General features: G+C 43.1%; 1 protein-coding gene across 2 annotated transcripts in view; it reads right to left on the reverse strand.

The window, feature by feature from the left end:
• The window catches only part of LOC143028361 (cyclin-dependent kinase 4-like), a 495706-nt gene that overhangs the window by 356144 nt on the left and 116116 nt on the right, over positions 1–23446 (reverse strand). The window contains exon 1 of one of the 2 annotated variants that reach the window (XM_076190324.1): positions 12962–13417. The exons of the other annotated variant lie outside the window; for it this stretch is intronic. The gene's annotated coding sequence lies outside the window, so the exon portion shown is untranslated. Of the gene's footprint in view, positions 1–12961; positions 13418–23446 lie in introns of those variants that run through there. 2 annotated transcript variants of the gene reach the window in all.

Here is a 23446-nt window from a genome sequence, read left to right on the forward strand (position 1 = left end):
CGGCTGGGAAACGACGGAACGGATTGGTATGCGGGTACCCTCAGGGAAGACAATGGAGATGAATCCGCGATACCAAGGGGTCATCACTTGGTATCAGGATGATCCATGGAGGCTAAATCCCAGCTACCATGGCTATGTGATGGTACTGGTATCGTCCGGGTACTCAAGAGTCTGGTAGTCCCAGATGTTTGGTAATGCTAATGGGATATATACATGTATACATGTAAACGTACACGTACACGCGCACACACACACATTCGTGATTTATCTGACCGGTTAATTAGTCAGTCAGTCATCAGTTTTTCGAAATTCAATGCTGAATATAGGACTCCCCTCTCACACACAATTCGCACGATCGTATCAACTTCTGCCACGCCACTCCTGCAAACTTCCCTACGCCCCCCACCCTTAACCTGGTTGGTGACCCTTTCTCATGGATACACTCATGGACTTTGAAAACCATAATCGATTGATTTCCTCACTCTCAACTCTATCTTCATCTCATAAATAAATTATATATATATATATATATAATATATATATATATATATGTATAAAGATGAATGAATAAATGAATAAATAAATAGAAGTCTCATTGAAAAAAACGAATGAATGGATTAATAAAGATAAACACATACAAATAAAATTATATCATATTGTCTAATAATAGTCGGAACAACATCCTTAAATAGATTTTGCCTCGAAGATATGAATTAATTAATTAGATAATACCGAGAAAATTACATAAAGAATAAAGAAAAGGGTGACCCAATGGCTGTCTGATTAAATAAAATATAAAAACATAAAAAAATAAGAATAAAAGTATAAAGATAGGAGTGGTGGCTGACTCAACCACCTGTGTGCCAAATGGTTGTACACAGCAAGGAAGAGGCCATCTGTTGGATTATTCGCTGACTCACAATGTTTTATTTCTATTTTTATTTGTTCTTTGGCGACGCCGGAGTCGCAATTCTCTTACCATCTGTAGAAACCTTGCGAGTCATCTGCAGAAACCCTGTGAGCCATCTGCAGAAGTCCTGTGAGCCATCTACAGAAACCCTTTGAGCCATCTGCAGAAATCATGCGAGCCATCTGTAGAAACCCCGTGAGACATCTGCGGAAACCATGTGAGCCATCTCTGGAAACCACGTGAGCCATCTGCAAAACCCTGTGAGCCATCTGCAAAACCCTGTGAGCCATCTGCAAAACCCTATGAGCCATCTGCAGAAACCCTGCGAGCCATCTGCAGAAATCCTATGACCCATCTGTTCACTCACGACAAGTCCGACTTGCATCAAGGATAACTTTCCTTAATCCACGAGGAACTAATTTGATTGCGGCGCACAGAACCAATAACATTGTGCCATAATACGTATGCGTGATGGGAGTTATGGAAGGCAGAAGGCCGAGATGGGCTGGGTACGTGGCTAGGATCCCGGGAGACAGATTCCCTAAAAGAATGATGGATGGACGTGTTAGGGATGGCAGACGTCTACCTGGAAGACCCCCGGAAAAGATGTAAAGACAACGTGAAGAGTGCTCTGAGGAAGATGAAGGTAGCGGATTGGCAAGACTGGAGGAACACAGATCAGGGAGAGATGGTGAGAGCTTGTGTCAGCAGTCAAGGTTCTACAAGAAGTCTGAGGACCTGGAAGAGCCCGGGAAAGATGGGAAGACAACGTGAAGAGTGGCCTGGAGAAGATGAGGGAAGAGGATTGGCAAGACTGGAGAAACACATAAACACAAGACAAAGATCGAGGGCGAGAGTCTGTGTCAGCGGTCAAGGTTCTACAAGAACCGGAGTGAGAGTGGGTCATAATCCGTATGACCCGCTATCAATGACAATGAACAATATTGACGAGGCCCTGTCCGGGACACAATATCAAATCAATGTCTTGTGTCAATAATACCGATCGTGTTGGAGCCGCGCACAAATTCGTTGAAATATTACCTGGAGGGCGCAGTTTGCCGTCTTGAAAATATGAACAAATACCTTTGATATGTCTATCGTCTCTTCTAACATTCGCATGTTAGAAATGGTGGTGGTGGTAGGGGGTGATGATGGAGTCGTGGTGGTGGCTGTGGTACTGGTAGTGTTAACGGTGGTGAGTGGTGGCGATGGTGGTGTTTTGATATGATGATGATGATGATGATGATGACAACGGCGACGACGACGATGATGATGATGCATGATGATGGGAATGATGGTGGTGTTGGTAGTGATGATGATGATGATGATGATGACGACAATAATGATGATGAAAGGTGGTGGTAGTGGTGAAGGTAGTGGTGGTGGTAATGTGGTCAAATGTGGTAGAGCGTCTGGCACAAAGAAGGGGTGTGGTAGGAAAGCCCCGAGGGACACAACCGACACCATACAAGTGTACTACACCTTTCCGTCCACATGCGCGCGCGCGCGCGCGCGCTGGTGCACGTGCAGTGCCGGACTTAAGAGACTTGGGAGCGTTAGGCCAAACTCAGCAGCGGGTTCCCAACTTTATAGAAATAGGGTATCTTTTAGTATCCAATATATATATATATACATATCAGGAAACATAAAAAATCGGATTTTCATATTTTTCAATAGTTTTCTGAGGGAATTCTTAGGGAAGCTGGCTCCCACCAGTCACTCACTGATGTACGGTATTTTGGCAACACGTGGAATTCAAGATGCGGAGCCCCTGTGCGCAAAGCGCCCGCGAGCGAAACCAGCAGTTAGTATATATATATATATATATATATATATATATATATATTATATATATATATATATATATATATATATATATATATATATATAATATGGTTACTTTGCTGAAAAAATGCGCATTGCACTCTTAATACAATGCCTAATTTCATTTCTCTCTTTATCTATTCATTATTATTATTATTATTATTATTATTATTATTATTATTATTTGCGTGACAAATTAGTCTCAATGGGCCCCCAGTTACCCGTGGGGCCTGGGCCAATGGCCTACTATGCCTATGGGGCAAATCCGTCCCTGCGATGGTTACATGTGTACATGTGATCTCACCTTATACACATTCAAAATCGGTCTGTGACTGCCCTACAGTCACCCTGCGCCTTTTGGGCCCAAAAGTTTGAAAAAAGTAATAATAAATAAATAACAACAATAATAATATTTTCCCACGCTATAAAATGGCATCGTTTGGTTATTATTATTATTATCATTATTTTATCATTATTATTTAATGCTCACTGGCCGAGCGGGTTGGAGTGTCGCTACTTGCGACGGAGGTCGAGGTGACGGCGATTCGAACCCTGCCGCCAGCGAGTTGGACCAAGGACATGGTTAATTTAATTCCACGTTAGAAAGTCCTATGTAAGGGGCACCGTCCTAGCCTCCTGATTGCGGGGGAGTTCGCGATGTTAAACAGGACCATTATTTTTTTTTTCCATTCAAAGAAAAAGAGTAAAAAGCCTTACATCTATTTTCTCTTCAATTCATTCAATTCTGTGACGCTCTTGGGTCTTCGTTAGACTCCGATGGCTCTACAGTCCAAGGGTATCAAACTCGAATCCTTTCGAGGGCCAATCACCTTGTTATGGTCTCCAGGGGCATAAAAGTTAAAAACAAATAAATCAAAATAAACACATAGAAATAAATAAATTAAAAGTAGAAGTTATTATATATCATCTTAACAGTTCAGCTACATTTCCTCAGTTATAACAATTATAATAACTTGAGTTGAATAATCTCTTGTCACCTTGCGGGCCATTTAAAACTATCCCTCAATAGCATCTTCCGGCAAGGAGGGACAACAAAGGTGAGGAACGTAGCTACGGCCGAAGCCGTCACCTTTGCCCTATGCACTCTATTGGGACTGTTGAGGCATGTAATTCACTGTCACTACTGGGGATCGGAAAGACACGCAGGATTCGAACCCACAACTAAGCGAAAGCGAAATCAGCACACTGTAACAAGCGCAACATCGAACTAATAAAGGCTTCGGTCTCGCATTCAGGTGTTTATTTTGATGTACGTCTCTGCCATAAAACCCCAAAGATTTTTTTTCTTTATACTTAAGATTCCGAAGAGATCTCGTAGATGGAACAACCAACATCAAGAAACTCCCACATATGAGGGTGCAAGAGTGTGGGCGGAGGGGGGGGAGGGGGAGGAACATAGGATTAGGAGAAATCGGATGAGGAAGAAGAGGAGACAGTGGAGGAGGAGGAGGAGGAGGAGGAGGACGAAGAGGAGGAAGGGGAGTCGGGAAGAACGAGACGGCTAAACGCAATACAAAACTTTTACCTGGAAGACATATATCGCCCATTTGAAATAATTTGAACAAATGTTAAACCTCATCAGATCTGAAACGTTGCGTGCAGTTGATAGATCTTTACCCAGAAACGTCACCGACGCCGACTAGTTGGTAAAGACACAGATTACAAATTACAATTCTTTAATCCCGCAGTATCTTTTATTCTTTTTCCTTCAGGTCAACAGAGGTACTCCACGACAAACTATCCTCCAATTCGATGTTAACATTTCCAATACATTTCTTCCTACCTAAAATGAACGATATTTGGCCCTCGGCGGTTGCCCCCTGTCCACAGACACGTTACCTCTCGCCGATCTGATCTCAGGCCGCTCCGGCCTCTGTTTTGACATCCTGACACAAGACGGATACTTTTCAATATGGAGTGGGTAAGGAACCAAAAGGCAAAGACATTACTATTCAAAGTCTAATGCTGAATTTACTGCCACGCCCAACATTATCTATGGCTCGAATGATGAACCAACATTTACCATGTCGCTCCTGTTATCCTCTTTATGGCGTATTTCAGGGGCTACCAATTGAACAACATGGTTATGCGGTCCGCGTTGGTCTTTCAGTGTCTCGTGATGAAAAAAAAAGGTGACGTATACCATCACAACACACAGCCATTTCTCCATAGCCACTCTAAAGGCGTATCACACTGGTCTATTTTTGCTCCGACTGTTGGAGCAGATTTGCAGCCCGGAGCTCTTGGAAAGGAATCTGATGTGCTGGAGGAAACTTGTTTTCCTTCAGCATATCAAATGACATTTTATGTATTTTTGTTGAGAAAATAAAATAATTTACCATCGTGATTTTACGGAGGAAAAATTTCTGGAGGTGGGCGGTACCGCCGATCAATCGGAGGTTGGAGGAAAAATAGCCCAGTGTGATAACCCCTTAAGTCCACTGTTGGGCAAGAACATCTCCCAATTTCTTCCATGGCTTAAGCCATGTCACTCCTGCAAACTTCTCTCGCTCGTAGTCCGAGGTTTATCCCTTAAGTAATGACGACACAAAGACGTATTTCGTATACAACGTTTCCTTTAAGAAAATCGCTTAAATAATTAGGCCCTGTTCACACAAACGGCTTAATTATAATGCAACTCAATAGATGCGTTCACACACAACCGCGCAGTTTTTCCTCGACTATGCGGTACCGCCGCTGTTTCCGCGCGGTTCAAACCGCTAGTGTGAACAGGGAAATCAGTAGTGCATTAGCGAGTTTTGTCGTCAAATTGAGGGACGATTTTATTCATCTTAGGATGAACGTGAGACGCGACCAACCGGAAATCACCATTCAAGGCCAATTCACACTGGGCACACTCGGACGCGTAGTTGTATGTTAAATATAATATTTGTAATAACAATAATGATGATGATACGATTTAAGGTCACATTCTCCTCCTATCGGGAGGCTAGGACGGTGCCCCTCACAGAGGATTTTGTAGCGAGGAATTTAAGTAACCATGCTCCTGGTTCAACTCCGTCGGTGACAGGGTTCGAAGCGCCATCCCCTCGACCTTCGCCGCAAGTAACGACGCCCTAACCCACTCAGCCAGCAAGTTTCCATAATAAAATTTTCTATAAAATAATAATAATAATAATAACAATATATAAATACATAAAACATATCTCACATCAGATTTCCCAGACAAATTATAATGCTGATAACAGGTTTCCTCAAGAAGCTACCGACTTGGCATAATGACGTCATGTCCTCGGCGAAGTAATCTAACCTTGGGACCGGACATCCGACGGCGGCGACCGGTCGGCCCGTGGGGGTGGGGGGTAGGGGAGGGGGGGTGTGTGGACAGGACACTCCGAAGACACGCTGAATCCGCACGACTCGTGTGCTCGTCGTTCTACGAGTATTAAGTACCTTGCACACCAACGCAACCAGTTGCACGAAACCAACTGCCTACGACGCCGCAACAAGTTGCATGAAACCAGTTGCCTGCAACGCCACAACCAGTTGCATTGCTTCTATCTTTGAAGTTGATATCGCGCCGAATGTGACACGAAGAAGACCCATATACTAGAAAGAAAATAAGCATGAATAAAAAAAATAACAATAAAATGAAATTAAATGCGTGCGATTGGTTTCATGCAACTGGTTGTGTCGGTGTGGAAGCTGCCTTACGGTTGAGGTCGATATTGTGTTCAGTTGAGCCCATTTGTCTTAAATATGTACAACACCAGACGGTTCTAATTAATTACATGGTATTCATCCGGTAGCTGAAGTATACACAGGCGCGCGGACAGACACAAATTTTAAACGATGTATAATACATAGGAGAGGCAGGACACCACGATTGTTGTTTTTCCTGTCTACTACAATTAGATTAATACATATATACGCACATGCGCGCGCGCGCACTCACACACATAAAACTACACGCAATAAATCGGAGAGTATGAGACGACCTCACGAGCTTTGATTCTTCCCTGTATACAATTAAGTTAACACATATGCACACACGCACACACACACACACACACACCGGTGGCGCGGTTGATAGAGTACTGGACTGCCAGAACGGAGGTGCGGCAGTACCTGGTTCGAATCCTGCCCAGGGCCGAAATTATTTCGGTATCGCTGCGCTTCGGGTCGTTACTCCGACTCTCGTGGGCGGGGAGTCGGGTGTGTGTGTGTGTGTGTGTGTGTGTGTGTGTGTGTGTGTGTGTGTGTGTGTGTGTGTGTGTGTGTGTGTAAGGTCATAGCATTACCCATAGATCGGTCATACGAGCTCTGAGCTCTCTTCCGAGAGGGAAATAACTGTCGATCACGAGTCCAACACGCGATCCAAAGACCAAGGTGAATACACACACACACACACAAATTTGAATCTACGTATGATCAACCAGAGAGTACGAGTCAGGACACCATGATCGTTGTTTTTTTCCTGTATACTATTGTGAGTCGGAAGATTCAATGCGGAAGGGTAGCAGCTGTCGGCCACTAGTCCATCACGTGATTCGAAACAATACTGAATCACATACACAAGCGAAACTTAAATCTATTTGGTGTCATTAAGGAAAAAAAAAAAAGAGGCAAGGAGAAGCGAGTCCCCTGCCCGGGGTCACTAGGGTGAAAACGGTGAGAAAGTGATATTTGAAGTCAGGTCAACTCAGGTCGCAGGTACTAACCTCGAGGGAAGAGGAGGAAGAGGAGGAGGAGAAGGACGAGGAGGAATTTCACGCCAAACTCGTCGTCGTTTTATATCATAAGGATGGGAGACACTGCAAAAGACCATAAGGCCTACAATAGGCAATTCCATGTCCAATACCATCTATGGTCCCCAGCCTTAAAGTTATCTAACCTTTTTTTGACAACCAATAGTTTCAGCACTCACTACATGGTTACTAAATCTATTCTATTCATTAACCATTCTATTGGTAAACCCATTTTGTTTACTTCCTTTTCTAATCTGAATTTGTCAAATTTATATCCATTACTGGGAGTCCTGTCATGTTGCCTTAACATGATGACCTTGTCTGCATCACACTAGTTAAAACCCCGACCCATTCCAATACCCTCTGTTGTCGGTTCGCCGCAATGTCATCCCACCTCTCAGGATATTAATCGATATCAATCGTTTTCTTCTCGCAACCCAGAGGGCTATGATTCCAATCAGCTCAATGAGTTCTAACGTTTGAGCCTATGCGCAAATTGAGACGCAGGTGACACAGGCGACGCAGCACAGAGCAAAGGCAGACTTTCTGTTGCTGAACTGAAATACAGTTTGAAATGTTCTCTTGCTTGAAATGCTTAGGAAGTACATCTAGAAGCATTTCAAGTGAGAGAGAAGCTCAAACTGTACTTCAATTCAGCAACAGCCTTTGCTCTGTGCTGCGTCGCCTGTGTCGCCTGCGTCTCAGTTTGCGCTTAAGGGTTATCACGGGTCCATCGCCGACAGTTAAGAGTTCGTTTAAGTAAAAACGACTACACTTCCAATATTTTATTCTTCAAATCCCCAAATATCAAATTATCTTTCCGTCATATAGAGCAAATCTGAATGATGAACTAAGAGATTGTAAACCAATACGAATGTTTGGCATACTGTTGAAACGTTCTTACGAGAAGTCTAGATTTCTGCAAGCAAAGTCATAGTCTAGTTATTCAAATGGAGGTTAGAGGTAAGATGTCGGAGGAAAAATAGCTCAGTGTGACAACCCTTTAACCCTATGAATGCGTCGTGGGAGACGAATGTTCACCTAGAAGTCCTGTTGAGTCGCTCTGTCACTGGCCCACCAAAGTCCCGTCGTCTGTTTGGTCCTAATTTCGATAGATTGTGGCATGAGACTTCAAAGATACAAACACACTAAGCTGTAAATCTTATACGAGCAAAGAGAGAGTTTCTCTAATGATGAAATTAAATAAAGAACCAAAATACACACATACACACATATGTACAATACGTACACAGACACTGACACACACAAGTACTTGGTACATCCATACATACCAAACAACACATATACCGACACACGTACATGTGTGTGTGTGTGTGTGTGTGTGTGTGTGTGTGTGTGTGTGTGTGTGTGTGTGTGTGTGGGTGGGTGTGTGCGAGCGCGCGCTAGCGCGCACATGTATGCAGACACGCCGGCACGCACAGTCACAACACTGACTCGCCCACACACATAAACAGAGCGATATCCGTGTACAGATGGACCTCTTAGTAGTCCACAGGACAACCTAAGCCTTCTTTGTACACAAAGGCGCCAGGTTACTGAACTCTCGACACTCCAGTTGCCTCGTTAATTTTGGTTGCGAGTTGCGTTTCTGCCCATGCATAGCTTCATGTAGTTTACCCCGGCCACGCGAGAAACTGCAAGCCGCCGACCACGATCCCGCTTGGCAACGTGCCCATCCACACCGGAGACGGGCTTTCAGAGCCCCGGTTGCTTGAGCCAAGTGGCCCTGCGCCCGGGACGGGTCCGCCACCTGGATGGGAAAGAGTAGTGGACTGCAACATAGTATCTACGTTCCCATCCGGACTTCTTAATCGCCCTCAAATCTGTAGCACACTTTAATGGCATGACTAAGGGATGGCGATTTAAAGGGGTTTCAACGGGCTTCAACGGGCTTCACCAGCGCCGACAGTTGAGAGTTCGTTTGAGTAAAAACGACTTCGGTTACAATATCTTATTTCTCAAATCTCCAAATATAAATTTATCTTTCATAGGTAGCAAAGCTGAATGATGACCTAAGACACTGTAAACGTATACGATGTTAGACATACTGTTAGAATATTCTTAGAGAAGTTCAAATTTCAGCAGGCGAAGTTATATTTCAGTTATTCAAATGGAGGCTGGAGGTAGGATGTGGGAGGAAAAACACCCCAATGTGATAACCCCTTAATACAACTTTAGAAGTGACCCCCGGCCTGGAGAATGGTCTTGTTCGATCGAAACCCACTCATACACGGGTCAGCCCATTCAACTGAGCAAAATCGTCTGCCCTTAGCCTATGCAAGAACAGTCAAGTACTTATCCGTTCCTCTAAAGTTTAGGGTGAATAAAACCGTACTGCATGGGGGACTCGAACATCGTTGTGTCAAAGTGGCTTTTGTTTATCTTTGGAGGGTTTTTTTTTTTTTTTTTTTTTTTTTTTTTTTCTCTAGAGAAATTTAGTGGCGTAGGAATTTTGATGGTCGGTCTTGAAGTACTTGTTCCGTGATCCAATTTTGGATGCGTTGTATGGTATTGGTAGTAAGTTGTAGATGTCTGAATACTATGTCTCTTGATATATTTTTTATGTTCAGTTGGTTGTGCTTGTATGATGTAATGAGATGGGTGTGTAGGGCTGAGGGTTCTCGCATAGAACACTGTATCTATCATCTTCGTGCGATGCAAGTGGCTGCAATGACAACAGGAAGACGGAGAACCGAGGGAGCATCCAACCCTCAGCGTGGAGCAGCAATCACCCCGCTGTAGTTTCGCATATGCACCACCTCCTCAAGGGGGTGCGACCCTGAGGGGCCGATACCTAGTCTCCAGACCGAACTCAGAAGAAAATTTTTACATTATAAGAGAAGTTGAAAGGGATCATACAAGAACAAGAGTTTCGCATTGTGGTACTTCTTCAGAAAGGAATAAACTTATTCTGCTCGTGTTTTTCCTGTACTCCTCTAAAGCCTCATTTACCCGGGGCAAGTTGAGAGACTAGTCAAGTGTGCAAGTTACTTGAATTGGAGAGGAAAACGAGCAAGTACATGTTCACACAGGCCACTTGTCTCTGACTTGGCCGGTGTGAACACGTACTTATTAGCTTTCCTATCCAGTGCAAATAACTTGAACATTGAGTTGCCTCTCAACTTGTCCCGTGTAAACGAGGCTTTACAACCTGCCAGGATGCTTTTATATTATACATTCTATCTCATTCTTTTATTCATTAGATTATATACACGCCTCACATTAGATGTATTCCATGATGTAATGACACTATATTTGGAGATGTCCAACTTAAAAATACCACTACTTATGACCTGTTCTGATACAGTATTTATGTTGAATTTACTTAGTCTACAAATGTGTGGAGTTACGATTCAAACTCGCAATTCCACTTCCAAGAAGAGATAAGAGAGAAATCCTTGGTAGGGCAAGTCCTGTCAGTTGCGGCGAGCTTTTTTTTTTATCTTTTTTTTTTAAGCCGATGTTTGGGTTGCCTCCCCGCCTGGCCAGGGTTGTCGGGAACCAAAGGACGCAACGGGTCCCGGGAATCGACCTCACGACCACCTGATCACGAGTTCGACACGGTATCCACAGATGGATTAAACGGCTCGACCACAGGGACTTGAACCCTAAATTGTGCGACATTTACCACAAGACTAGGTACCGTCCTTCGCCTTGTTAAAAAAAAAGTTGCAAATTCTAGGGTTCGAGTCCCGGTAGCAGAGCTATCAAGTCCATAAAATTTACCCGTTTGTCCTATGCAGCATTCTTCACAACATTTATGCTGAAACCCGGGAATTTTCTTTTCGAAAACGAGACTCTGAACAATGCTGGTACGTTTCAATTTTGCAATGATAATAAACCCTTTAAAGACAAGAAGACGTTTTTTCATAAAACTGAAAACTACAAGGTTTTTCTATTTGTGTACACTAAAACTGTTACGAGTTTTTTCCTCTTTTTTGTCATTAAGGTTGTTTTCTGTCTTGTGTTTTTTTGCCATGGAGCTTTACAGTCAATACGATCAAACATTAAAGATCTAATTCTGGCACGTGCGGACGGCTCTCTCTCTCTCTCTCTCTCTCTCTCTCTCTCTCTCTCTCCCTTTCACCTAAAAAAAAAGAAAAAAGAAAATCCTTTATTGAAGGATCCACTAATTCTGTTAAACACGGAGCTATAAGTACGACTAATCTTTAAAGAATTAATTATATATTTAATCATCTATAACCAACCAAAATAAAAACTATACAGTCACGCCGTGACTTTGACTGTGGCGTCAAGACTACCTGGCCCCCTTTCAAAATGGTTAACATTCCAGAACCACGCAAGCACAGGTATTTAACATGAAATTCCAGAGTAAAAAAGATTTTACAAAAAAAAGTCTGCCATCGCCCGGGAATTCCATTCAACTGAAGTACATTTCGTAAAATGCCAGACATGTCTTACCCTCTTCAGCTATTTAACATTTTTTATTCACTTTTATAATCATACATTTTTCCTGGGATCATATTTATTTATACATGTATATATATATTATATATATATATATATATATATATATATTATATATATATATATATACACACACACAGCCATACACGCCCACACATCCACCCCCCCCCACACACACATATCCACACACGCACGCACGACTTAACAGCGCAGTGGTAGCGATCGCGGCCGCCACTACGGCGACCCGGGTTCGAATCCCACCCAGGGCTGAAATAATTTCAGTATCGCTGCGCTGCGAGTCGTTACTCCAACTCTCGTGGGCTGGGAGTTGTGTGTGTGTGTGTGCGTGTAAGGTCACAATTACCCATAGATCGATCATACATGGGTTCTGAGTTCTTTCGGGAGGGAAATAGCTGTCGATCACGAGTCCAACAGGTGATCTAAGACCATGGTGAATCACACACACACACACACACACACACACACACACACACACACACACACACACATTCTCTATCCCTCTGCCAAGGTATATAAGACTATTGGGAATAGCTTCGACCTGATATTTTTCGTTTATAAGCTGCACCTAAGTACTCTGATCATTACTTACACTCTGATCGAAAACTGTCGACCAGAGGAATTAATAACAAAATTAATTTGCTGAACATTAATGACATTTGGTCAATGACAAAGCGTCGTCAATTAACAATCAATATTGGTGAGGGACAATTTTCAATACTGGATATTGACAATATAATAACTGTCAATAAATACCGATCCTTGGGATGGTCATGATGCATGTAATCTTTTTTTTTCAGTATCACGCACACATTTTTCAATTTCTTCATTTTTGCATTTTAAATATCTATTTTTATGGGAAGGTTAGGTTAGGTTAAGTTTGGTTAGGATATATTGTTAGGTTAAGTTTGGTTAGGATATATTAGGAGCTATTGGAGAATGTAAAATTCACGTTAAATATCAATGTCGACGTGATTCTGGGATTTTATTTTTTTTACGATACACGTAACATAATAAAACATTTCTTTACCTATTTTCTGAAGCCGTGAAGTTTAGTTCTTTTGTGTTCACACACTACCCGATGCTAAACTCCACCAGTCGACGTCGGAGAGAGGAATTGGCTGGAGATATTTATGTAACTCTGTATCATCAATACTTCTCCTACTGCTTGAAACGAACAACCACTGGTATCGTATTCCCCTGTGAGTTTGTCTCTAATCCTCTTTCAAAATGGTTTGGACTCACAGCACACATGGGAAAGATAAACACAAAGGAAACCATTCGACTACATGCCACATGGACTTGAGAGTCCAACTTATTGTTAAAACGACGTTTCTCACTTGCCACAGGGACACAATCCCCTGAACACACGAACTCGGTTCGAAGTGAGCACACACTAAACTCCTGCAGGAACTGTGCACAGCTGAACACCCAAGGATCACCAGACACAACCCTCACCCGCTAAACCGAAACACATACTAAAATCTCTCGCCCAGCTAACCTTCATTCTTCCGTCCGAGATCCACCTCCTCCTCCTCCTCTTCCTCACCCTCCCTCTCCTCACTATCCCCATCCTTATCCTCAGCCCCCCACCACTGACCCCCACTAGCGTTCTCACCCTCCCTCTCCCCACCAGCCAGCTTCTCCTTACACCTTCACCATCTCCCTATCCTCTTTTTCCTCTTTTTCTTTCTGCCAAGCCTATCACGCACATGTCATTGTTCACTTTTTATCTATTGTTCTACTAGTTATCATTCATTCTTCTAGCGCGCTGGCGGCGCAATGGGAAGCGTGTGGATTCGAATCTCCCCCCAACTTCTCTCAATTTCCCAGCAGTGACGGTAACCTGGTCCAACAATCCAAGCGCATAAAAGAGCAAAGGTGACGGCTTCGGCCGCAGCTACACGCCTTCTTACATAGGCTCAATTTTTTTTCTAAGGCCCTTTCTACGGCTCTACTTTCAAACCTCGTCCTCCATCACTCCACTCCCCTTCTCTTGTCCCTGAATGTCCTGCCTGGACTGCACAGAAGTGGGAGACTAGACAAAAGATGAACGAAGTTTGCAAGAGTGACACGGCAAAGGGTAGCACACTTTTGGTGCACAAATAGCGAGTTACTATTTAAAACTGATAATATTGACAAAGTTAAAGAAACATAATACGATTTTTTGAAAATTCGATACCAAAACAGAAAAAAACAAGAGTAAACAAAGAAAAAATATAGGGCAACAGGAGTAAACACAGATTCAAGAAACAAACAAGGTGCGCTGATAACATAAAAACGGAGACTGCAAGAGACCATGAGGCCTACACTAGGTAGTTCCATGTCCATTACCACCAGTCATCCCCATCCATAAAGTTGTCTAACCTTTTCTTAAAACGACCGATAGTTTCAGCGCTGACTACATGGTTACTAAATCTATTCCATTCATTGACTACTCTCCTGGTAAACCATTTCTTGCCTATTTCCTTCTTAAATCTAAGTTTGTCCAATTTAAATCCATTACTGCAAGTCCTGCCCTATTGTCTTAATATGATGACCTTGTCTGGGTCATTATATTAAAACAATAGGGCAGGACTTGTTAAAGCCTGACGGAAAAGCTACGCGCGTAAACCGCACTGCATCGCGACTCCTGGAAGCGGCTACGAGACTGACCTGACCTCATCTGACCTCCATTGTGATGTTAAGCCTCCACTACCTCCCACCCTCCATCACCCCTTCCTACCCCGTCCTCCCCTCGCTCTCAATTATTCCATCTTGAAAGGCTATGCTGAAACTATGATCACTGTTCCTATTATTGGGGTCATTTGTTTTTCATAATCGATATTTCACCAGCGTTTTCAGCCTCTAAAGGGGTTACCACTCTGGGTTATTTGTCCTCCCACATCCTAACTCCACCTCCATTTGAATAACTAGATTATGACTTCGCCTACAGAAATCTAGACTTCTCTAAGAACACTTCAATAGTATGTCCAACATCCGTATAGATTTACAATCTCTCAGGGCATCATTCAACTTTGCTATGTATGACGGAAAGATAGTGTTATTTGGAGATCTGAAAAAGCAAATATTGTAACCCAAGTAGTTTTCACTCGAACGAACTTTCAGCCGTCGGCGCTGGTGAAGCCCGTGGAAGCCCAGTGTGATAACCCCCAATATTGCGCAAAGAAGGTGGAGACATAAGGATAGTAAAGGACTAAAATAGTACCACTACTACTAGTTGTAGAGGTACTAAGAGTTGTAATAGTAGTGCTTGTAGTGTTAGCAGTACTACTAATTTTAGGCTTTAGTAATGTTTGTATAACAAAAACAGTTGCAAAAGCTGAGGTGGTTGCAGCAACAATGTGAACAACAACGATGATGATGATGATGATGGTGGTGGTCGTGATGATGATGATGATGATGATGATGATGATGATGATGATGATGATGATGATGATGATGATGATGATGATGATGATGATGATGATGATGATGATGATGATGATGATGACGACGACGACGACGAGGACGACGACGACGAAAATGACAAAGACGATCACAAAAATTATGATTTCGACTATATCATAACCATTTACGCCATCATCACTGTCACCGCCGCATGCACCACACTACTATCACCACTACCATTACATATCCTTGGCACGATCGTCACCTCCATCCCTCCCACTGCCACTACCACCATTATCAACCACTGCCACCACCATCACCATCCCTACTACAGCCACTATCACCACCATAATCACCACCGCTGCCACAAAATCACCATCTCTACCACCCCTACCACCACACCAATATTACAGCTACCACCAATCTCCCCATCATCAACATCACCACTACCATCGTCACCACAACCACCACTACCGCCGCCGCCACCCCTACCAACGCTTGTCACCACAACCAAGACCATGAAGCACCCCTGCCACAATCCCGACCATCCAAACGTGTACCACCACCACCACCACCATTTATTATGCATCGAACCTCTATCTTGACTCTCCTTTTGTGCCTTCTCCTCCTCCTCCTCCTCGTCCCCCTCCTCCTCGTCCTCCTCCACCACCCGTCCGGCAGCCCCTCCACCCTTCGATAAATCCATCTTCGGTTTGGTCTTCCTCGAGGTCTCCCTGCCAGACTTTCTTTGTAGCGAAGAATAGTGGTCGCATTAGTCCATATTTCCTTGGCACACACACAAAGGACAAAGGTTTAAAAAAAAAAAAAAAAAAAAAAAAACATATACAAATAAAAATAAATAAAAAATAAACAAAATTAAATAAAACAAAATAGGATAAATATAATAGAATAGGACACAATAATATACAAACGTGCTACTACTTTTTAACCTTATCAGCCGACGGTCATTTGTGGGTGGGGTGAGGGGGTGGGGGACTTACTTTCGGGATCGTCAGATGAAGTGATATAATTCGTTCATAAGAGCATAATGCAAGAGACCATAAGGCCTAAACTAGGGAGTTCCGTCTAATACATCAGAAGATTCTATAAACTCTTAGGACGGGTTGAAAATGGAACCTGTGCCGGTTCAGATTTCGGAAAATGGGTTGTCGTCATTCCACCGAGCGGCGGATCCGCCGCTCGGTGGACAAGGTGAAGGAGGCGCCAGACAAAACCAGCCAGAAACTTCTCTTTATCAGGGATTCTCTTAAATTGGCTCTCTCTCACTAGAATCAGAACAGAGGAGAATGACCAAAATGATACATGGGCTCAGAATTTTACCTTACGAAGACCGGCTTTGACAACTTAACTTGCACTCTCTGGAAAGACGTCGAGTGATGGGTGATCTAATTGAGGTATTTAAATGGGTCGAGGGCTTTAACAAGTGATGCAGACAAGGTCACCATATTAAGACAACAGCACAGGGCTTATAGTAATGGATATGAATTGGATAAGTTTATATTTAACAAATAGGCAAGAACTGGTTACCAATAGAGAGGCTAACGAATGGAATAGACATATAACTATGTAGGAGCGTTGAAACTATTGGTTGTTTTAAGTGAAGGTTAGATAGCTTTATGGATGGGGATGATAGGTGGTAATGGACATGAAACTGCCTGGTGTAGGCCTTATAGTCTCTTACAGTCTCCTTCATTCATGTGTTCTTATGTCTCTAATATTCGAAACGAAATTCAGTCCTCCTGGAACTTGAAGTTTCCATCTTAAGGAAATCTTCCTTCACAAATCTGGAAATTCACTCAAAAAACAAAACGGATCACCTGAAAACTGTCACCCAAGACCACACACACACACACACACACACACACACACACAGAGAGAGAGAGAGAGAGAGAGAGAGAGAGAAAAAGGATGTAACCTAACCAAACCTAACCCAACCTAACCTCACATAACTTATCGTAACGCAACCTAACGTAGCGCAAGCTAATCTAACCATAGCCCACCGGAAGAACTGTCACTCCAGGATAGCCCACCTGAAGAATTATCACCCTGTCGAAGTCTGAGGTGAGAATGCTTCACGTGACCAAACAAAACTTCGGATTGCGTCACTGGATTCAGGAGTTCCATACAGCTTTCCAGTGGCGCGCTGACTGAGTCACCGGAAGCGTGTCGGTCTAGCATTCGCTTAGTTGGGCCAGACTTTTTTTTTTTTTTTTTTTTTTTTTTTTTTGGGGGGGGGGGGGGATTACGGGTCAGCTGAAGTTGAAAAAAAAAATGCGAAAGTACTCTTTTTATTTCCGCCGAACTGTACAGTAGCTTGTGTGCTCATCAGACTGGCCAGTGAGGTATAGATGGGGATATATATATATATATATATATATATATATATATATATATATATATATATATATATATATATACACACACACACATTTCCTCCGACCTGACAGCATGACTTCCTAAAAGCTTTATATGAATAAATGTATTGGGGGCATTTTATCTTTTCTTTTTTTTCGCCCACCGACCTAAGGAGAAGGCTCCATGGTGACCGTAACCCAGTGAAAAAAAAAAAAAAAAAAAAAAGTCGTCTTGGCCTTACGGGTTCGAACGTCCCTAAGAACGGTTTCAGTGGTTATAATTAAACTAACTGGAGACCATCTGGTCCATAACGAGTCCCGATTAAATAAACAGAAGTATACAAGTAAATGAAAATAAATAATGAATACGGTGAGGTACCTACGGCTGGAGGCGCTGAGTAGCTGTGGCCGAAGCCGTCACATCTGCCCTATTATGCACATGGATTATTAAGGAGAGTAACAGTCACTGTTGGAATTCGGAGAGAAGTGAGTGCGGGATTCGAACCCACAACAAAGCGAATGCGAGATCAGCATATTTGCAATTACGTAACCAGCACACATAAACATTTAAACGAGGGAATGATTATAAACTAATAAATACATAAATACAAAAAAAAAAAAGAATAAATGCACAAACACACAAAGTGGTAAACAACCAAAAAAAAATTTGCCTTACGTAGACAGGCTCGGCATCTGAACTTACACTCTCTGAAAAGACGTAGAGTGCGGGGTGATCTAACTGAGGTATTCAAATAGGTCAAGGGCTTTAAAAAGAGTGATGCAGACAAGGCCATCATATTAAGACAAAATGGTAGGACTCGCAGTAATGGATTTCCATTTGACAAATTTATATTTAAGAAGGAAATAGGCAAAAACTGGTTTACCCATTTAGTGGTTAACGAATGGAATAGACTTAGTAACCATGTAGTAAGCGCTGAAACTATCGGTTATTTTAAGAAAAGGTTAGATAACTTCATGGATAGGGATGGTAGATGGTAACTGACTAGTATAGGCTTTTGGGTCCCTTGCAGTCTCCTTCATTCCTATGTTCTTATGAGAAAGAGCAGAGAAAGCGCTTCTCGATGCTACATCCTATTAGTTGATTAAACATAAGAACGTAAGAATGAAGGAGACTGCAAAAGACCATAAGGCAGATCCATGTCCATCATCACCCGTCATCCCCATCCATAAAGTTACCTAACCTTCTCTTAAAAAGAACCGATAGTTTCAGCGCTCACATGGTGAAAATAAGAATAATAAAATGGAAAATAAAATCACCCGCCATAAGGCCTATACTAGGCAATTCCATGTCCATTACCACCTATCATCCCCATCCATAGAGTTACCTATCCTTTTTTTAAAACAACTGATAGTTTCAGCGCTCACTACATGGTGAAAAAGCTATCCGCCTAAATAAAAAAAAACTGCAGCATCAGTGATATGTTTTATTAATAAATATTGTAATGGATTAAGCCTGTGACGTGCTCCTCGAACTTTGAAACTTTCTCCACTTCCCGAAGGAAAAGCACAATCGAAGGTTTACGTTCTTTACACCCGAACACAGTGGCACAGTGGATCTCAACCTGGGGGCCACGGGGGTCCCCCAAGGGAGCCATGACAAGAATATAGGGGTGCCATGGCCTGCTATTACATATTATACATTTCTATACCATGCGAGGAATCTGAATAAAAAGATATATAAAAATAAAAATCACTCTGTCCTGGAAGAAGATAATTATAATTGTCAACTTTGTAATAAACCAAAGGGTTTCTCTTCATCAGCCTTTTATTCTATTTGAGCAGAATATTCTTATTTACTTTTTTGGCGAGGTGGGATTTGGGAGGAAAATGAAGGAGAGGCAAAAGAATTTTTTGAGTTCATGATGGAAGAAGTGTAGTGAAAAAGGTTGAGAACCATTGCCTTAGCATTAAGTAACACTGGCATCCATGCGCTTGGTGCTAGAATACCTGGAACTGTGGTGCAGACGGTTCCCTTAGCACCAAGAAACACTGGCATCCATGTGTCTGGTGCTCAGAATATCTGGAAACGTGGTGCTTACTACGCGGGCCGGCGCCGATCCGCCATGTTCAGTAAACGTCGGCGTCGTCGGCAAAGCAAAATGGCGCCTCGCAGCCGGAAGAGAGTCCGCTGATCATTGGGACATTCTAAAGCAAACGCCTTCCTGTTCCCCTCACGAATTTCCTGCAATCCCCCTAACTGCCCCATAAAACACCAAAACCCCCTTGGTTGTCCACAGTCGCAAAAATCGATAAAAGGTCGCTATATAAAGTTTAAAAAGGGAAAGTAGACGGACTATTTTGGTGTATTGGGAAGAATACATTTGCCGGGGTCGCATGCTTCACCTCACCCGCCCCTCACCCTTCCACCATACTCAGCGAACCAGTCTACGGATGTGACTCTGAACAATTCGTCGTCACCAGGGAGAACTATTTGAGTATTCGTCGGTGTGACCAGCGTTTCTATCCTTGGGAACACGGCCACACTGAAGAAGTCGCGCCAGAGAGATGGTAAAGCCCCTGTCACACATATGCGACTCAAGAGAGTTTGTTTGAGTGTTATAGACTTCGTTTACAATCTTTTATTTTTCGAATCTTCAAATGACAAATCACCTTTGCGTTATATATTGAGAAGCTGAATGACGAAATAAGAGAAGCTAAATCTATACGAATGCTAGACATATTGTTGAAACGTCCTTTGAGAAATCTAGAATATTGTAAGCCAAGTCGTCTAGCAGCTTTTCAAATTCACAACATTTGACGAGAATCGTGAATGTGACGGGGGGGTGGGGCTTAAAGGTCAGAATCGAGATGAGTAGAAAGGAGGAATATCAGTGGCTAAAGAGGTTAACAAACTGGCTTATTTTTCCTCCCACATCCTACCTCCAACCTCCATTTGAATAACTAGAATATAAATTCACCTCCAGAAATCATGACTTCTCTAAGAACATTACAACAATATGTCTAATATTCGTATAGGTTTACAATCTCTTAGTTCATCATTCAGCTTTGCTATATATGACGGAAAGACAATTTGATATCTGGAGATTTGAAAGATAATATATTGTAACCAAAGTCATTTTTATTCGAACGAACTCTTAACAGTTGGCGCTGGTGAAGCCCGTGGAACTCCAGTGTGATAATCCCCGAGTGAACAGGATAATATAACATACCAAATCCCTGTTGTGTTTCGTTCCTATTCCGAGGCTTAACCGCATCATGCGTAACACAAACGAAGGATTTTTTCTTCGCTGCTGATTTGTCAACTAAGCCTCCTGTGGCAACAACCCTGTCACATTAATAAAATTCGACAGGTGACTAAGAAGGAACTAACCAAGAACTGGTTTACCAATCGAATGGTTAACGAATGGAATAGACCACGCAGTGGGCGCTGAAATTATTAGCTGTTTTAAGAGTAGATAACTTAATGGATGGGGACGATAGGTGGTAATGTACATGGACCTGCCTACTATAGGCCTTATGATCTCTTTCACTCTCCCCCCATTCTTTTGTCCTTATATTTGCCAACTCCCATCCTTGTGGATAGGGATAACAGGTGGTATAGGACATGGAACTGCTTAGTATGGGCCTTATGGTCTCTTGCAGTCTTCCCCCATTCTTATGCCCTTATATTTGACAACTCCCATCCTAGTGGATAGGAATGAGGGGTGGATAGGAAAGACAGGTGGCAAGGGACATGGAACTGCATAGTGTAGGGCTTATGGTCTCCTGCAGTCTCTCCCTATTCTTATGTCCTTATATTTGCCAACTCCCATCCTAGAGGAACAAGGAGTACCATGCTCAAGGCTGCACACTTTCACCTCCGTAACCTAAGGTCGCAGAAAACTCAAAGAATAGCGGAACTTGTTGGTTAGCGTACTCTGAATGTTCTAGGACAGAGTTGTTACTTTTTTTTTTCGTTACGTACCCCGAGAGTACTCAGCCCATCGACCCGTACCCCCATTAAGTTGACACAGAATACAGAATGGTAATATATCAAGACTAATCAAACATACAATAGTACCGCAATGGATATCAAATGGTTCAAATTGTAATGACTGTATTCATCAGTTAAACATTAACATGAAAAAACAATATACAATAATAAGGTGCAGAAATAAACGTTTAAGTACTCTTTCGTTACGTTAGTCATCTAAATACTCCTGTTAAGCGTCCCGTGAACCCCAGGTTGTTGAAAACCCTTGTTCTAGGAGTTAACAATTGGGATATGTGGGTGGGCATAAACTCGCCATCCCACTCCTAAGTAGTGGGAAGTGAGAAACCCCTGGTAGGGCAAAGACGTTAGTTGCGTTAAGATTTTTCTTTCTTTCTTTTAGGCCGATGTTGGGTCGCCTCCCCGCCTGGGCTCTTCGAAATGCTAGGAAGTAAAGTTTACGGAGGCTTTACAGTTTCCGGGCCGTGTCGTATGTTTTCTGTAAATAATAAATACTGTACAATGTTACTTATTGGCAAATGGAATGAGGACTGTTGTTTCTGTTCGCTCTAGGATGACCGAGTAGGAGGAGGAGGAAGAAGAAGAGGAGGAGGAGGAGGAGGAGGAGTAGGAGGAGGAGAAAGAGAAGGAAGAGGAGATAGTAAAGGGATAGGAGGAGGAGAAAGAGATGGAAGAGCAGGGTTAGGACTAACGGGATGAGGAGATACAAAGGAGGGGGAGGAGAACAGCGAGAAAGGGGGTGGAGTGTAGGAGTAAGAGGAAGAGGGGAGGAGGACGGCGAGGAGAAGGGGGTGGAGTGTAGGAGGAAGAAGAGGAGGAGGGGGAGGAGGAGGAAAAAGAGGATGGAAGAGTACGGGGTAGGACTACGGGTATCAGGGGAAGGCATGAGTGTAGGAGGAAGAGGAAGGAGGAGGGGAAGAAGAGGAAGAGGAGGAGGAAGAGGAGTACGACGCCAAAGAAGCTTCGTCATCCCATCTTCATCTGTAAACCTTAGTCATTCGATTTCTCGCAGATCCCTTGGTGCCGATGTTTACATTGTGTTCCCAATCTCGCCCTCCAAGGCATTCACGGTCACCCTCACCTCTCCCAGACCAGCTCAGGTGTCCCTCCAGCCCGCGAAAGTCATCCTGGACATTGTGTCTCTTCCCACTTTGAGATGGAGAAAGAGGAGGAAGAGGGGAAATACCAAAGATTACGAGCGAAAATAAAATGAACGGTGGCCATAAAAAGAGAGAGCGGATGGGAGAGAAAGTAGGATTAACTGTCATATTGAGTACAGTCTACTCTCATTTTCGGAGTGGGAGAGAGAGAGAGAGAGAGAGAGAGAGAGAGAATGGCGTATGCCTCGGGGGAGAAAAATAGAAAAAAAAATTATTTGTAAAACACGAGCAACGGGCTGCGCCCGACCCCGCTACGCGAGGGCTTGGGCCTTCGGGCGAGCTCGCTTCGCTCGTAGGCAGACGTCTTGCTCTCAGCCAATCAGTCGTCTCCGTTGCCGTGACGTCACCGCTCTCAACCAATCAGTCGTCTCCGCTGTCGTGACGTAACCGCTCTCGGCCAATCAGTCGTCTCTGTTACCGTGACGTCACCACTCTCTCAGCCAATCAAGAACCGGAGGGGAAGTGTCCCCTTGAGGGATTTCCTGTTTCCGGTCCGACTTAGATCGATATAAACAGGAATTCTTTTATTAGTATATAGAAAAAGCAGAAGAGAAGATAATGAATCTAGTACGGTAATATACAGGATACCATGCATCAGATACAAATATACTAAGGCG

Source organism: Oratosquilla oratoria, chromosome 9 (genome assembly GCF_046742065.1).
Source record: "Oratosquilla oratoria isolate Oo_2021 chromosome 9, ASM4674206v1, whole genome shotgun sequence".
NCBI lineage: Eukaryota > Metazoa > Arthropoda > Malacostraca > Stomatopoda > Squillidae > Oratosquilla > Oratosquilla oratoria.